This window comes from Adiantum capillus-veneris, chromosome 15 (genome assembly GCF_014529385.1).
Source record: "Adiantum capillus-veneris isolate H3 chromosome 15, ASM1452938v2, whole genome shotgun sequence".
Classification (NCBI taxonomy): Eukaryota; Viridiplantae; Streptophyta; class Polypodiopsida; order Polypodiales; family Pteridaceae; genus Adiantum; species Adiantum capillus-veneris.
This window is the reverse complement of record NC_140945.1, coordinates 117,904,737-117,910,509: the sequence shown is the minus strand read 5'-3', so window position 1 is coordinate 117,910,509 and position 5,773 is coordinate 117,904,737. Positions and strand designations below refer to the sequence as shown.

The following is a 5,773-nucleotide window of genomic DNA, read 5'->3' as shown; positions in this document are numbered from 1 at the left end:
CAAATTTAAATCTTTTCGCCGGTACTTTGAAGCTTTTGCAGGTAGTTATAAACAGAAGAAAACAAGGGCAAACTTGAAATTCTCCTGGTTTTGATGCTTTTGTAGGTTTTACACTTAAAAATTTTAAGTCAAATTTTGAAGCTTTTGCCGATATTTAACCTAAATTTTGTGTAAATTTCTTGCTTAAAATATAGTAGACCCAATAATAGGGGGAGGAATTCCGGCCCCCCTCCCTACCACGTGGCGTCTTCTCCTCACTCCACGGCCTTCGGCACAAAATGAACTATGCGCAAACACTGTGTGTGTGAGAGAGAGAGAGAGTTGTGTGTCGTGTGGTGTGTAGATCAAGGCACAGAGATCGAGATAGAGAGTGGTTGGCGTCTATGCTTTAGAGAGAGAAAGAGTTGTGTGTCACACGGTGCGAAGGTCGAGGTACAAAGAGATAGAGAGAGTGGTTGGTGTAGTGTGCTTTAGCAAGAGGAGGAGACATTTTGAGGCAGGAGATAGAGAGAGACACAGGGAGAGACAAAGAAGGTGAGGGAGGGAGGGAGGGAGGGAGGCCGACGATACTAGTAGTTATGAAACACGTCGTTGTAAAGTAGCCTAGGGGACACATTGACATGGGGGTATGAAGCGCCATGCAAAAGCCCCGTTCTCTCTCTCTCTCTCTCTCCCTACAGTAGGCTGCGTTTAATTATAGTCATAGAAAGCGTCGTCGTAAAGGAGTCTCTCTCTTTCAAAAACGTTTCTCTCTCTCTCTCTCTCTCTCTATATATATATATATAAAAAGCTAAAGTAGGAAGAGCTCATGCTACACTCTCTCTCTCTCTCTCTCTCTCTCTCACTCAAGCACCGAAAGGGGAAGAGCTCATGCAACTTTTTCTGTATGTCTCTCTCCCTGAAAAGGGGAGAGATCCTGTGACACACTCTCCGCCTCTCTCTCTCTCTCTCTCTCTCTCTCTCTCCCCCCCCCCCACAAGCGCTGAAACAGAGCAGCTCGACAAAGAAGAGCATGACGGCAAGGGACAAGAGGGAGAGGAGGGGAAGAAGAAACATATTGAAAGAGAGGAGGGAGTATGCCTTCTGTGGCGTTGAAACTTGGCAAAGAGACTCCGAGAGAGAGCAAGACGGGGGAATCTTTTGAGTAATGTTCTATATTTATAAAGTATACGAAAAGTAAGTAGTACGAGCCAGTAACCATTAATCAGGCGTCCTATAGCATCTTGCTGTGGTTGGCGGCAGGGTAGAAGATCTACGACATGGAGAGGGAGGACCACCGGCCCTTGTGCAACGTGACACCACTGAAAGCAGCTGGCTTGCAAGCGTGTGGCTGCATGAGGTGGCGAGGTTTCTACGGCTGATCATCAAGCGTGTGGCTGCATGGGGTGGCGAGATTTCTACGAGGGGGCAGCTCAACTTCTGACGTGCTGCCAACAGCAGCTCCACTCGACCACGCCGCCGCCTGCACCTTATAACAGAAACCAACGGCTGTCGGAGCATCTATTGGAGGAAGGAGATGATTGGCGGTCCGAGGGAAGCCCGCGGGGCAGCGGGGACATGCCGCCATTGGAGGGCTATCGTGGGCTCGCGGGACGATGTCCAGCTCCGCCGTGTTGCACTGGCATGGAAGCCTAGCGACGTATGGGGAACACCACGGGCAACATCACACGCAGTGTGCGCGTTTTCACTAACGGACTGCTCCATGTCGAGTTTGCGCTTCTGCCCGACGGCCAGCTGTGGCTCCCAGTCCGAACACCCCACCACAAAACACTTGATATCGATTTGGAAATGTGGGATTACGAAATCGTGGCCTTCGGCCGGGTTTGGCGTCCGAAGTCCACAGGCCTCCGCTCCCTTTGTCATGATGCTGCCGCCGACGTCGACCCCAACAACAGGGCTATGGATAAATATTGGCTAGCTAGCCACCGTGTAGGTGACGGTGACTGGCCATGCCGGTCATCAAACTTATTCGAAGCCCAGTAGCCTCCTTACAGATATGGAGAGCTACACACACCGTCAGTTTAACGATGCATGCGCGGGCGTAGCGGTAGTGCTGCTGCCTCTGAAACCCGAGGTGCCAGGGTCGATACTCCGTGTCCATACCGCGTTGACCAGTTTTGGTCAACCTATGGTGGCCGGTGAAGGTTGACTGGCAACCGGAAGGCGCTGCTCCGCTCCCTTTGTCATGATGCTGCCGCCGACGTCGACCCCAACAACAGGGCTATGGATAAATATCGGCTAGCTAGCCACCGTGTAGGTGACGGTGACTGGCCATGCCGGTCATCAAACTTATTCGAAGCCCAGTAGCCTCCTTACAGATATGGAGAGCTACACACACCGTCAGTTTAACGATGCATGCGCGGGCGTAGCGGTAGTGCTGCTGCCTCTGAAACCCGAGGTGCCAGGGTCGATACTCCGTGTCCATACCGCGTTGACCAGTTTTGGTCAACCTATGGTGGCCGGTGAAGGTTGACTGGCAACCGAAAGGCGCTGCTCCGCTCCCTTTGTCATGATGCTGCCGCCGACGTCGACCCCAACAACAGGGCTATGGATAAATATCGGCTAGCTAGCCACCGTGTAGGTGACGGTGACTGGCCATGCCGGTCATCAAACTTATTCGAAGCCCAGTAGCCTCCTTACAGATATGGAGAGCTACACACACCGTCAGTTTAACGATGCATGCGCGGGCGTAGCGGTAGTGCTGCTGCCTCTGAAACCCGAGGTGCCAGGGTCGATACTCCGTGTCCATACCGCGTTGACCAGTTTTGGTCAACCTATGGTGGCCGGTGAAGGTTGACTGGCAACCGAAAGGCGCTGCTTCGCCACGATGGCAAGCAGGCCGATATTTAACCAAACCCCAACAACAATCATGGCCAACTCTTCCTGGTCCATGCCTCGTGCCTTGCCTATGGCCTCTGCGTTGGGTCCTCTCCATATGCACCATAACTGCGTCGCTTTTCGCCGTCCCCCTAATTAAGCACCGAAGACAACCCTTCTTCTCCCCTAGCACCTCTACATACTACGTTTTCTTCTTGCTTGCTGCCCTTGGCACCTCCCTTATGGCCCTGCTCTCCGTTCTTTTGCAAAGAGCTACTTGACCTTCATGAGCTGCCGTATCTGCAACGCTTTGCTATGCTATTCTCATGTGCATTCTTTACATTCATCACATTTTGCTCGATGTGGCAACTCATATGTGCGCATCATCGGATAGATGTATTGATGGTGCTATTTCTTGGAGGTTTTGCATGCCTCCCGGATTATGGCCCGACATCCATCGAAGTGAGGTGTCCTGTACACCCTGACCATGTTGATGATCATCGTTTCTACTCGGAAATTATCGGTGTCATGCCCGTTCCTATGCTCAAGCAATTTGTGGCCAATGTTGACCATCTTGGCTCCAAAACCCTTTCCGCATGGTTTGTCTCTTCAACCTTAGCACGAGAACATGGGATACTATCTTCCCATCGCCCCCAAGATGTCTGATCCGTGAGAACATGGGATACTATCTCCCCATCACCTCCCCATGACTTCCAAGATGTCCTCCATTGCCTCCAAGATGTCGCTATGAGATTCGTACGACTATTCATTGTGAAACATCTATGGGAACCGTGTGTCTCCGGTTGCGAGGGGTATAGATATCTTTGTATGTACAATCACAAGAAGTTTTGGACAAATTCTCACAATAATTCCCACATTGTGACTTACCTCAACATCATGAGCTTCGGTGAGGGAGGCACTGCATACCTAGCTAGGTACGATTGGGCGCAAGGGATCGCCGGCCCGGAGGGAGGGCCGGCGGTCCTTTGCCCCCAATCGTACCTAGCTAGGTATGCCATGCCTCTCGAGCAGAAGCTCATGATGTTGTGCATAGTATGAAAAACATTGTAACATACTCCGTTTTCCTACACGAGAAAATTTCTAAATCTTCTTGTGAATGTGCACTCCATGGTGATGGAATGGCGTGTGGCCTGTAGCATTAAAGAGCGGTGTCATGTACATTTTTTGTAGGAATTAATCGTGTCAAGGGTGGTGTAATTGTTAAGGTTAAGATTTAGAGTTTCCTATCTTGCAAGTTACTTCATTGAAGAGAGGTGTCATGTATATTTTATGTCTGAATGTAGCCAAGTCAAGGATGGTGCAATTGTTTAAGTTCAAAATTTTGAGGCTAAATTACTTCATTGAAGAGGAGTGTCATGTACATTTTCTATGTCAAGGGTGGTGTAATTATTGAGGTTATCCCACCCAACACAAACTTTGAGAATGTATGTAAAGGGTATTCTCTTGAAACCAAGAACTAGGCTTGGTCACTTATTGTGTATTTTTAAGATCACACCTTTGTGGTGATCGTGGCCTTGAGATGGGCATTTTAATATAAGATTTTCTCTTCTTGGCGTTTCCTTTTATGAGCATATTACGAAGTTGATGCACTCAAAAGGAGAAAATTCTAGGAAAACCCTTTTGTGCTGATATTCAGACTTGCAAGTTGAAAACCCTTTGAAGGGGCGAAAAGCTATGGAATCAAAGACACTGAGCTCGAGGTAGCCATATTGATGAGCATAGCCATCATTTGATCGACCTTCTGTATCCCTTTATCTTCGCTCTTTTACTCCCTTGTCCTTGCATCTGACAGCCTTTACGCTTTTCTCTTTGGGGGGAAGCTCCAATGTCTCTTCACGACGCCCTTTTGAATGGCATAATTGTCTAGGGTCAAGTTGGTTATGCAGCTCCCATGGTGTTCTCTGGCTTGGCCTCGCCAGTACGCTCTGCTCCATCAACAACTTTGGTCCCTCCTCACCCAAGTGCAACATTGACCCAAACTCAAGTGCTGCACATAGGTGAAGTGTCGCAACAATATTTTTGTGATCGATGGCTACAACCCCTACATGGCACTATGAAAATCACAAAACGTTTACCGCGATATTTTATCGCGTTTTGTGGGAGGAGAGAGAGAGAGAGAGAGAGAGAGAGAGAGAGAGAGAGAGTCCAAAATGGGCTAACCAAAGAAGAGAGAGGGTCTAATACCATGATAATTGTTGCTAGAATTGCCGTGCTCATTATTGAACCCCGCTTTAGTGCTTAAACATTCAAATTTTGGTGTTTCTCTCTATTTTTGTTGTGACAACAAAATTAAAGAACATTATTCAAGACGATAAAAAATTAGATAAAAAATGATATTAAAACATGAAACAATGGCTATGGGGATAAACATGAAACTATGAAGAGGAAGATCCATCCTAGAGTTATCCATGTGCCTCCATGCAAGCACCATTGGAGATGAGAAGCCAAACATAGACGACATCTTCTATTAAGGGATGAGCACTACTTTCTCAGACTTCACATATGTCCACCGCTTTTATTACTGCCTTTAATATTATCGTCTTTATTATTGTTTCTACTACCATACGCTTTTGACTGCATCCAATCATTCTTTACATATTCGGAAAGGATTTACGTAGTGGTGCCAAAGAACTCTCTTGTTATGAAAAGATGTTGAGCAAGGAGCACAATAAAGGAGCTTTTCTTCAAAGCACTCTCGCATTGCGCACAACAAAAAACGCTAGTTCCGCAATACTTGACTTCATCACCATCTATGTCAAAGTTGCCCATGATGCCACAATCCATGGTGGTTCGACTTGCGTCAATGTGGCATGTATAAAAGTGTAAACCCTTTGACCACATAGAGTTAAAGGAAAGACACTATAAAATAGAAAAAAATCTTTTATCAATTACAAAGATAAAATCAAGAAAAAACTATACAATATGGTTTCTTTTG

The 5,773-nt window shown here is 47.4% G+C and overlaps 1 pseudogene; it reads left to right on the top strand.

Moving 5' to 3' along the window:
• The first annotated feature begins 1,147 nt into the window (after positions 1-1,147).
• On the top strand, positions 1,148-2,946 carry LOC147441354 (uncharacterized; annotated as a pseudogene).
• The last annotated feature ends 2,827 nt before the right edge of the window (positions 2,947-5,773 follow it).